This window comes from Psammomys obesus, unplaced genomic scaffold (genome assembly GCF_907164565.1).
Source record: "Psammomys obesus unplaced genomic scaffold, mPsaObe1.curated_primary_1811, whole genome shotgun sequence".
Lineage (NCBI taxonomy): Eukaryota > Metazoa > Chordata > Mammalia > Rodentia > Muridae > Psammomys > Psammomys obesus.
Genome location: NW_026585797.1, coordinates 19,547,064 through 19,559,243, shown reverse-complemented (window position 1 = coordinate 19,559,243; position 12,180 = coordinate 19,547,064).

Below are 12,180 nucleotides of genomic sequence, written 5' to 3'. Positions count from 1 at the left end.
AGGTGAATAATTTTTTCACGGAGGTACATGCAACTTTTACCTTGCAGTATTTTTACCTTGTAAATGTTTCACCTATGATCTCAGGATTTCCATTTCAAGTCTTTACTAGCACCGTATGAAAGACCAAGGACTTGACATCATCAGCTTGGTGGCAGGGTCCCATAAAGCAGAGCCTGTCTATCTGTTTATAGTGTTCCAGTGTAGAAATTCCACTAGGAAGAGTAAGTGTGTGTGTGTGTGTGTATGTGTGTGTGTGTGTGTGTGTGTGCATGTTTGGAGGGGTGGATACTTCCTAAAAATTTCTTATTTGAGCACAGAAGCTGAAAGCTACTAAATAAACAGACATTGGCCCTAGGAGGATGTCACAACCTATCTAGGTCCCATACTAGATCAGGGCTTCTGATTATCATATGATTAGCCTAGTCCTGATTAGCTTGTTCTTCTAATCACATGCTCACTAGAAAACCGCAACACTAAAAATAGCTTCATTGGCTCTTGACTGGAAATTAAAGCATAAAACATGGCGCTTAGCTGTCTGAGCACTGAGAAGCTCTAGACTGCGATTCTCAACGTGTGGGTTGTGACACCTTTATTGGGGCGGGGTAGGGGTCGAACAACCCTTTCACATGGGCACATATCAGATATCCTGCATATCAGATATTTACATTACGATTCCTAACAGTTCAAGATCACAAGTATGAAATAGCAACAAAAATAATGTTATGGTTGGGGTCACCCCAGCATGAAGAACTGTATTAAAGGGTCACAGCGTCAGAAAGGTTGAAAACCGCTGCTCTAGACAAAGCTGTGCTTGGACTGGTAGTGCCTGACTCTGCTTACTGTTCCCACGAAGGGACAGAGTGACTCACTCTAAAGAATGTGTGGGGGTAAATCTGTAGTCCCGGCCCTTAGGAGAAGGGGGTGAGAAGGGATGTCTCTTCTCATATCTACTTCAGTGTACTTACTGGTCTTGCCACATGCTTGTTCCTCATCTATGGAGAAATGTTGATTGGATTTAACTAACCCAGTGAGTGTAAATATTAGTTATATGGATGAACAGTGAGCTGGGACAAGGGAATACATTTTCAGTGTGCCTGTTGTATGTGTACCTCTATCATCTTACTTGTATTTAGCACTGACAACAGGAGGCATTTTGTTCTCGAAGTTATAGACAAGGAAACAATTCAGGAGGCTGAGCTAGAATTCAAAGTCAAGTGTTATGCCAAAGCACTTGTCATGACCACTCTACCATGGTGCCACACTACTCAATAGGAGGTCATCTCCTAGATCTGTGTATGGGGCACCAATAATTACAGACACACCTGCTCTCAGTGTAGGGAACTTTACATACACTTCAAGTGGCTGAGAAAGGAGAACCAAATGGGAGCAGATCCACCATCTATCTCAGAGCTCCTGAGGACAGGACTTGAGGTTTGGGTTCCTGTCCTTGTCTTTCTTCATCTGACCCAGTTGTTCCTTCATTGGCACAAATTACTTCCTCCCAAGGTTTCCATTTGCAAAAACAAGAAGACCCTTCGGGCCGACAGCTACTTATTTATTTCCAAATGTTTTATATTAAAAATAAGAGTGAGACCTTTTCTTGAGCTTTCTTTCTGAAATGACCCTTGACAGCAACTGGAAACAGTTCTTGTCAATGCAGCCATTATCTTTGTGACCAAACGGGATGTGGGAGGGAGGGTGGAATTTCTGAGTTCTTTGTACATAGGAACAAAATGTCTGTCATTTAGTTAAAGTAAATTATTGATTTTTAAATCAAATCAAAATATTGAGTCAAACAAGTAGGTACTGTACTTGAATTTTCAGTCATTTGTAAGAACTGTTTTTTCACGGGTTTATGAATAGTGTGTGTGGGGAAATAGGTTATAAATAACAAAAACATGTTTCAGAATTCATGCAAACTGGGAGGTAATTATAGGGCAGTCTGAAAAAAAAGTTAAAATTACCATCAGTTCCCAGAAAAAAAAAATGAGTGATGCTTTCTTGCCTTATCAGGTAAGTAAGCTGACAGAATGTTTTAAAGTCAATTTTGGAATACTCAGTTCTTTTTTCCATTGGACTGTGGTGTACAAAGCTCAAATTATTCTTCAATAACCCCAGAGTTTTTCCCTCTTCCTAGGAACAAAGATTTAAGTGTCTTCAGTATCAGTTAGGGTACAGGATTTGGGCTGAGGAAGTTTGCAAGTCACCTGGCTTTACTGGAATAGACAACTAGATACAAATTTAATTAGGACAGTAACCAATCGCTTTGGAAGATTAAATATTGATCCTTCCCCTAAGAATTAAGAAATGGTGTCATTTGAGGGAATTCTCATATTGTTTTTTAAATATCTACAAATGTGTGTGTCCTGAGAGTTGAAGCAAAAGTAAAAGAATGGGTTTTCTATGTAGAAAACAGGAACTATGAATATACATTCAAGACACTGGGCTGAAGGAAACTTAGGTCAAAATGCCATAGGGTGGTTCACCTGCAAACAGACAAAGGGACCCCATGTTTGCTGCTGGAAAGCAAAGCTTTATGAGAAATGCGAATTTCTAAGATCCCCTTTCTCTTTCCTGAGCTTTGGAGCCGAGGCATGCATTTCCTGGTTAATTTTCTGTATCTGGGTACTTCCTTTTCTCATTATTTTGTAACACACATGGTCCCTTCTTTCCTCAGGAAATAAGTTGGTATTCAAACAATGAACAAATGAAACAAACATGCAAAAGTTAAAAGAACAGGTAATGTCACACATGATCACTGTGCAAACTTCTACAACACTAATGGCTTCGGGAGTAAAGGCCCACCACTCGGGAAGAGCGGCTTTTCTTTTTTGTGGTTCCTGTCCACTTACCCAGCCTCTCTCTATAGTTTCCTCTCCACGAGCCTTGAGCCTCAGGCAAGCTAAGCTACACGAGAACCACCACTGACTGGCTTCAGAAACGGGCCTCTCTACCTCTGAATTCCATGCTCCTTTTACCCAACATCCCCTTATATTTCTTAGGCTAACTTATAAACTATCGTTTAAAACACACTGGTTGGCCCTGTCGTGGTTGTACATGCCTTGCACAAAAGATCTCTTATTTCCTCCGTCATTTATCACTTTTATCATATTCTCTTGTAATTCTGAGTTTTATTATGCACATCTACCACCAAATCAGCCAACTTTAGTGAATGTTAAGGGAAGAGGCTTGACCCATGATCTATGTTAAACCCTGCCTGGTGGTTCCAGTTCACAGAATAAGAAATAGACCAATGGCTCCATGAAGCATGATTGGCTTGCCAGCTTCGTATTAGCTCCATTTCTGAGCTTAGCTCAGGAGGCACAGCAAGTGTTCAAGAAATACCATTGGACCTTGGTATCACCAGTGATTGAATAACGTAAACCATTCTTCGTTCAGTGAAGGGATTTCTTAAATTCTATAGGATTACGGACATTAGTAAATTACTGTCCGTCTTCAAAAGAAAATTATGGTTGGATAGGAGTGAAGAAATCTGAGGGAACATACCATAAACTCTGAAACCCTTTTCTGCATCACCTGTGAAGATGTTTTCAGGGGTTGCACAGGTGTCTCACAGGGAACAGTCCATGGCAACCATCAACCCTCTTCTGGAATGCAGAAGTGTTCCAAGCCATACTGCAAAGGCTCATTGAGTTAATGGAAGCTTTGAGATAATTCTGCTTAAGGTCTTTGGAAAACTGCCAGAGCCTTCTTAGGTCACTTCAGACCAGTTGCCTTCCTCTGCTATGCACTGAGGCAGGAAATGTTTTCTTCTTCTGAAGTGAGCAATGCAAGGGGCCTGTAAGGAATGTACACAGGCGACATGCTATCAGCTCTTTTCGGCTGCTTGCCATGATCTCTTTCATTTCTCATGGGGACATCAAGTTCTTTTGGATGCCAGCTCTGATTTTACACATAAGACAAAACAAACACTTCCCCTTGGCCTTCAGAGGCAACTTCACCAAAGGCTTAGCTTTCATTTTCCTTCAGAAAAGGAAGAACAAAGATTTGAAGGAGTACTTCCATTTATCAGGTTATCCCATAGTCAGTTGATAAGGCTGTAAAAACAAAAACAAAACCCATTTTTTTAAAAATGTTGTTTCTAATCCCCCAAACAGTGAAGCCTTTCCACAGAACTTTTCCATGTTGCATGGCTTCATATTTTTATGAATATGAGTGAGTGGTCTCTGCCCCCAGCCAAGGTCATCTGAAAACAATAGTGCCACAGTCACTGACATTCTTGAGGTCCTGTTTAGACGGGTTTGTTTTGAGCGCCTGTACTTTGACCTGAGTCACTGCAGTGTGCCAGGGAGGCTAAAGGTCTGGCCAGCCTCCAGAAGGGCTGTTACTGTAGCGAGTCTGCAGGTTAGACAAACAGCTAGCGCTGGACATGCGTGGGCTTTGTCTGGGGTTAGCTGCCTGAAGAGAGACAGGCGCTGACCTTTAAATAACAATGGGCTTAGACTAGATGTGGGCAGAATTATCCAGAGGCCACCCTGGAGAAAGGCATGAAGCAGTAAAGGGAAGAACATGGAACTGGAGGAAGACAGGCTGAGGTCTCATTTCCCTCACACATGGTGTGTGTTTCATCCAAGACGCTTGAGTCCTTTGAGGCTTAGGTTTCTTGTGTATCAAATGTGATAACAAGTGTCGTTATGAAGATGAAAAGAACTAAGATATAATACGTGGTTGTCCCTAGGTGGTACTCTTCCTTTCTCACTTCCTTTGCTTGAAAAACATATCAATAAAGAGTGTAGCTAACCCACAAAAACATTTTTTGATACATACTTTCTTTACAAATAGCAGCTAAAGCTATACTATATGCTGATCAGAAAACAGTACTCTCCTGCTATCCTGCTGTTACAGGGGACATCCCTATAGAGAAACAAACAGAAAACCCATTTGAAGAAGGTAGAGCCAAGAGTTTATAAGTTTTCCATAAGCCAGGTAGGGTAATAGTAGATTTAGTTAGCATATGCTGAGAGCAATTTTTCATTTTCTCAAAAGACACTTAGAAGCTATGGTAGGTTTCCTCTTTTTTTTTTTTTTTATTTGTTTTATGTGCATTGCCTGAATCTATGTTTGTATGAGGGTGTCAGATCTTGGAGTTTGAGACAGTTGTGAGCAGCCATGTAAGTGTTGGGAACTGAACCCAGGTCCTCTGGAAGAACAGCCAGTGCTTTTAAGTGCTGAGCTATCTCTCCAGCTCTCATAATGGTAGATTTCTTGTAGCTAGATGTTTGATCTGGTGGGTTTAGATGTAGACCTTCCTGGAGACACAGTCATGTTTTCATAAACCTGGAGTGCTGTGCTTGTGAAAGGACTGTGCTGTAGAAAACTACAGATGTCAAGAGTGAGAACCAAAAGCAAGTACAAATTTGTGGGGAAAACAATAAGAACAGTATGTGTCTTGGTTATTTAAACATGGCAGTTCATGAAAAATCTCAAAGATCTTCTCTATGAAAACAAGCTCAATATACTGATGATAGAAAGTTGTTCTGGTGCGTAATAATTTTCCTGACTGTCCCCAATTATCCTGCAATCCTTTTGAAATGAAAGCCTCTTGAGTTCTGTGTTTTACAGATTTTAAAGCTTTTGAGACGTATCGATTTGGGATGTAACTGTTTTTTAAGCTTATTTGATCATTTCTCTAAGTAGCGACATGTCTTTGGGAACTGTCCAGTCTGCGTCCAGCTTTCCTCTCACTCCCTGAGAAGGCAGAGCTTCAACAGGTCTCCCTGTACACTACCGTTCTGAGACCAGCAGAAGTCACAGCAACGGGATTCGTTCTCTCTCCTTTAAAGTGACTAAGTTATACAAAGTACAGATTAAACTATTGCAGTTGTAATTGTTACAATACATAAAACTGTATTTTTTAAATTGTAATTTAAAGCCCATGTATGGCACATTACATCTTGGAAGCCCATGTATAGAAGTTATGTCTTGCTATACTACTGTAAGTGAGTGAAACATAACTTCATGATTGGTAAATGTTCATCAGAAATTACTTCATTGACTAAGCAATTATGTTAGTAAAATGGAATGGTTCAGAGAAGTTCAGGGACCAGGAGGATGATGCAAGGAAGCTCTAGAGACTACAAGAAGTGGTACGCAAGGGAAGACCCTCTCAGTGGTCCCAGAATGGTGAAGGTTTGAATTAATAAAGAAGACACATAGAAAAATATTGGCAGAAGTCACTATCTTCGCGATTTCTGCCTTAAAAAAATAAAAAGAACCGATCTATCTTATTTAGAAAAAGAAATTAACCTTAGTGTTCTTGCCACAGTGATTTTAGTGGAAAAACACAAGACAGAAGTTAGTTAACTATAGTGACAAGATCTGTAGACTTTCCTGTAGATGCCTGTCAACATGAATCTTTATTTGGTAAAAGAAAAGGCCAGCGCAGTGTGCAGCGCAGGCATTTATTACTGGGTGAGACCTTTAAGTATTTATGATTGATATTCTTGAGCATCCTTTCTGAGCTGCTGTATTTTCTGTTGGTATCTATTCTTTATTCATTGGAAAGCAAAGCACAGCAAAGCAGAAGTGAAAACAAAGGGCCCCAAGAGCTTTGAGACACAATTACCTCAGGCTGGGTTTTGGAGAGCCAGGGGGTTAGAGATCAAGAAAACACTCCTTAAAGTGTTGATTCTGGACTAGGCCTTGAAGGAACAGTCTGGTTTATGAGAGGGGACTAACTTACACATGGGAAACAGAATGGGTGAAGGCACTGAGTCAAGCTATATGCCCAAGTTCCTCAAAGGGCCTCATTAGAGGTCAGACCACAAAGATGGAGGCAACTGACGAAGCTACAGCCACTATCAAGATTATGGGCTTTTCCTGAATTTACAAGGGACATTGGGCTAGACCACATTTTAATTGGAAGATCTTCTATAATAGGCATGTTGGGGAGGAGAGGGTTTATTCAGCGTACACTTTTATACTTCTCTTCATCACTGAAGGAAGTCGGGACAGGAACTCAAACAGGACAGCATCCTGGGGGCAGGAGCTGATGCAGAGGCCATGGAGGAATGCTGCTCACTGGATTGCTTCCCAAGGTTTTCTCAGCCTGCTCTCTTTTAGGAACCAGGACCACCAGCCCAGGAGTGGCCCCACCCACAATGGGCTGGGCCTTCTCCCATCGGTCATTAGTTAAGATGACACCTACAGCTGGATATTATGTAGATATTTTCTCTCCTTTCAGATAACTCCAGTTTGTGTCAAGTTGACATAAGACTAGCCAGCGCAGCACTGGACTAAAGACATATTAGTTCCTGGCTTACTGTAGCAGCTGCTCAGCCAGTTGGCTATTTCCAGAGCTGCACAGTTTAAAGCATGTGCAGACCTGTCTACTTCAGACTCACACTTGTTTGTTTGTTTCTCTTGCCACTTTCATGTACAGCTTTCCTTATGTAGCAAGGCAACTTATTTACACACTAAAATGCATAATGTTGGGCGGGGCATTTTTTTAGTTTTTTTTTTCCCATGAAATGTATATTTGGTGAAACATGGGACTGATAGGGTTATTTCATCATCTGGGAAGCCTTGTTGCAGACTTGGGAAGTGAACAGAACTCTAGTCATGCTTTGCTTTCTCTTGACTACCTCTATATTTATTATGTCTTTATTGACATAGTTGGAAAGTACACATCTTCAGTCAGATTATTAGACCCAAAGTGAATATTACATTGTGCATTGCGTCTCATTTAGATGTGTCTGTGCTTTCTACACATGATTTTTGCCACTTAAGAAAATAGCCTATAACATATCCTGTAACAAAGAGCCCCCAATATCTTATTGCCACTTAATTCACTGAATTTTATCGAGAACAGAGTAAGTAGATTTATTGTAAGATTTAATGTAAGATTTAGACCTAAGATTCCATGCACTCTGCCCAACAGTTGGCCATAAGTCTCAGCATCTGCTTTGATAGTATGCAGAGCAGAGCCTTTCAGAAGCCCTCTGTGGCAGGTTCCTAGCTTGTTTCCTGTTTTCTTCTTCTTCTGTTGTCCATCCTCTTTGCCTTTTGGGATGGGAATTGAGCATTTTAGCAAGAGTCCTCCCTCTTGATTAGTTTCTTTGGGTGTACAGATTTTAGTAGGTTTATCCTATATTATATGTCTATATGAGTGAGTACATACTGTGTGTGTCTTTCTGCTTCTGGGATAGCTCACTCAGGATGATCTTTTCCAGTTCCCACCATTTACCTGCAAATTTCATGATTTCCTTATTTTTCATTGCTGAGTAATACTCCATTGTGTAGATGTACCACAATTTCTGTATCCATTCTTCAGTTGAGGGGCATCTGGGTTGTTTCCAGGTTCTGGCTATTACAAATAAAGCTGCTACAAATATGGTTGAGCAAATGTCCTTATTGTGTACTTGAGCATCTTTTGGATATATGCCTAGGAGTGGTATGGCTAGATCTTGAGGAAGCGCAATTCCTAGTTGTTTAAGAAAGTGCCAAATTGCTTTCCAGAGTGGTTGTACAAGTTACCTTCCCACCAGCAGTGGAGGAGGGTTCCCCTTTCTCCACAACCTCTCCAGCATGTGTTGTCACTTGAGTTTTTGATCTTGGCCATTCTGATGGGTGTAAGGTGAAATCTCAGGGTCATTTTTATTTGTATTTCCCTGATGACTAAGGGTGTTTGCCTACAGTGGTTTTTTTTTTAATTTATTTTTTATTTATGTATTTGTCTCTCAGTGTGTGTGCATGCACACGCATGCCTGTGAGTGTGCACACATGTGTATGTACAGGTAACCATAGAAGCCAGCAGAGGGTATTCTGTTCCCTGGAGTTGGAGTTACAGGCATTTGTGAACCATCAGAATTGAGTGCTGGGAACCAAGCTCCAGTCCTCTGCAAGAGCAACAAGCTGAACTGCTGAGCCATCTGCCCAGTCCCATTTGTTGACATTCTTATAATTGTTATGAAATTTTGAAATGCTTGTAGTCATAATGGTGAAGATAAGTTTGCTATTTTACACTAAATTTAATATTATCCTGAGTGGCCTGCTCCCCATGATGGCCAGAGAAGGGTATCTTATCCTCGGAGTAATGGAGAGCTATGAGCCACCATGAATCTGAACTATAGGAATAACAAGTATGCTTAACCAGGGAGCCATCTCTTCAGCTCCCCAAACTGAATAATTTTATTTGTATATTATGCTTGGTACAAGGATGATGTGAGCCCTAGAACTTGAAGGGTGAATCAGTAGAAACCTCCTTGTGACACATCTGATTGTTAGTAACTGATAGTAACAAGTGAGTGATTTATTTCATGACTTTTAAGATATATGATTTTATACCTTACTGTTATTTAAAATTACTTGTGTCTAAAAATTTATCAGATATCCACAAATCCAAGTGAATTCAGGAGGAGGATTAGAAGAAATATACATATATGTTACATATGAAGGTATATATATATACTTGAAAATATAGCTCTATCTTCCTTTAAGAATTCTAGAAATACTTTAGTGAAGATTGGAGCTATTGTAAACATTATACTATGATTATAAAAGAGAATTCAATATGGTTAATTCACCTATTGTCAGGGACAGAGGTTTGGGAAGTGGCTAGGGATAACATCTTATTTCTCAATATGGTTTTGAGAAAGCACACAATGATTTCTTAAAAATTATATTATGAGCAATTTTTGATGCTTAGACCAAATAAATGTTTGTATGCTCCCAAACATATTAAAATGAAATTGTCTAAGCCCTTAAGAAAATGAATTCTATTTAAAGGCTTACTATGCTCTAGGCACATATATATACATAAATGCATACACTATGAATGTATATCCAATTGGTATCAATATGACTTTTCACATGAACAATGGCATACTGCCAAAGACTGCAAAACTGAACTGCTCATGAGCTATAGGTTTGAAAACAAAATAACAACAAAAAAAAGGAATTGTGTTGAAACTGGTCAGAGAGAGGGGAGGGGAAGGAGAAAGAAAGAGGAGGAGGAGAGAGAAAAGCACAAAACAGTAATAAGAATGCATGGATGATGAAGACATTGAAATAAAAACAAGAAGTTACCATGAGAAGCTTTATGCAGGAAATATGAAAACTAAGTGTGACAGACAAACTCCTGAAAAATAAAAATGAAAAACAAACCTTCTAAGGTTGGCTCAAGAAGATACATAATACCCACACATTCCTGTAGCTATTAAATGAAACCAGTAAACACTGCTAATGGAGCAGCTGGAAGTGGCCTTGCTATGTTGATGCAAACCACGATAAGCTCAGATAAAATGTGGAAGATTGTTCTTAAGTATGGAAACACAGTCCCAGAAGTGCTGGAATTAACTGAGGTAAAGAAATAGGGCAAAGTCTGCCGTCTCTGCAAGATGTTTGTCTGGGACGAGACCCTGGGGGTCTTGCTCTTGTAAGTCCTGGGAATATGGATCTCCATGATTTATGAAATTAACATTAATTTGCAAAGCAATAGATATAAAACTGGCAGAGGTCACCTGATCCAAAAATCTAGTAATCTCAATTTCAGGCTGTCAAGACAGACAATGTTTTGATTCACAGATAACTCAAAATATTATAAAAACAGCCTGGGTTTGACAGTTCCCGAACTGATTTTTCTAATGAACTTTCAGCTTGAATTTTTAATGATTTGAGATTTTAAGAGAATTCCAGTGATCCTAAAAAGTTTTGGTTGCATTAAATACCAATTTTTAAAAGTCTGAGTAGTTTTCTTATGTAAAATAGTTTGGAATAGGTTTGAAGACATTGAAAACCTTCTTTAAAAACTAAGAACAAGAAGAGATTATAATGTTCAAGGGTAATTCTGACCTAAGATAGAAACTATCTTCAGTTGAAAGCCTTATCACCAAATTTTTTTGATCCTTGGAAAATAAATTGTAATTCACTTTATTTCAAAAGATTTTTTTTCCTGTAGTTACATTGTAGATGTAATGAAGATAATGCAAGTTTCAAGCAAAGCTCAGATCATGAGCAACAAAACAAAATCCTGAAGATCTCACAGGTTCAGATATCCCTGACCCAGCAGCTGTGTCCTTCCCTTCACAGCTGTCTGTACTTTTAATAAGTCTTGCTATCTTTGCAGTGCTCGTTTTTAGCCTCCAGTGGGGCATTCTGTGTATCTATGGTTATTCATGCTGAAAAGGGAACAGTTTATGAATGTTTATCCCCAGCATCTAAGCAACTCTGCTGGAACTATTTTTCCCCCCACTTTCTGTTGGCTCGGGTGTCAGCAAGGTCATTTGTATTGGAAGTAGGGAACATGCAGGCAGAGTGGGCATCCATGTTGAGTAGACACGTTACACGTTCATTCGCAGCTGCTTGGTGGTTTTGTGTGATGAGTTTATATACTTTATCAAGATAGGGAATCCAACACTGAACATTTTAAGATTTATTGAATGGTTCTTATTCTAAATGGAATTGGCACTGTTTTGCCATTTATTTGTCTTCCCAGACCTTGATATAGTTTTATAGTATTAAGAAGTTTCCCCAAACTCTATAATTTTAATAGAAAGGACCAATATTATTGGAAAGTTTCAGTTATAAATCCTGTCTCTCTATTGGATTCATTTTTTTTTTATTGCTAAAAATAAAATAGTTTCCAAAGTATCGTACAATGGTGTTTTAGGAAATGGTAAATGAGAAAAGACCTATGCAGTCACAGGCATTCAGTGGCACTTTGTTGGTGGCACTGTTTCAGGAGGTGGAGGAAATGTGGCCTTGATCGAGGAAGTGTGTCCCTGGGACCAGGCTTTGAGGTTTCAAAGCCTTGCACCATTCCCAGTGCAGTCTCTCTGAGCTTGTGGTGTAAGATGTTGAGTTCTAAATGAGTTGCTCCAGCAGCCATGGCCAACACCGGCTGCTGTGGTGTAGCCGTCTTCGCAGACTCTAATCCTCAGAAACTATAAGTAAAAAAAAAAAAAAAAAACCAAAAACCTTTCTTCCCTGGGTGTCTTGGTCATAGTGTTTTATCATAGCAACAGGAAGGTAAGTAATACACATGTCAAAACAGCACAGAGAAGCTGTCTCACACACCGACTAGATTTCTTTATTAGGAATTAGGATTTACCTATCAGGTTTAGACTTTTCACTTAAAGTTTATCCAAATGGAAGAGTGGTGTTTGAGACATCCTGTGTGTGTGTGTGTGTGTGTGTGTGTGTGTGTGTGTGTGTGTGTGT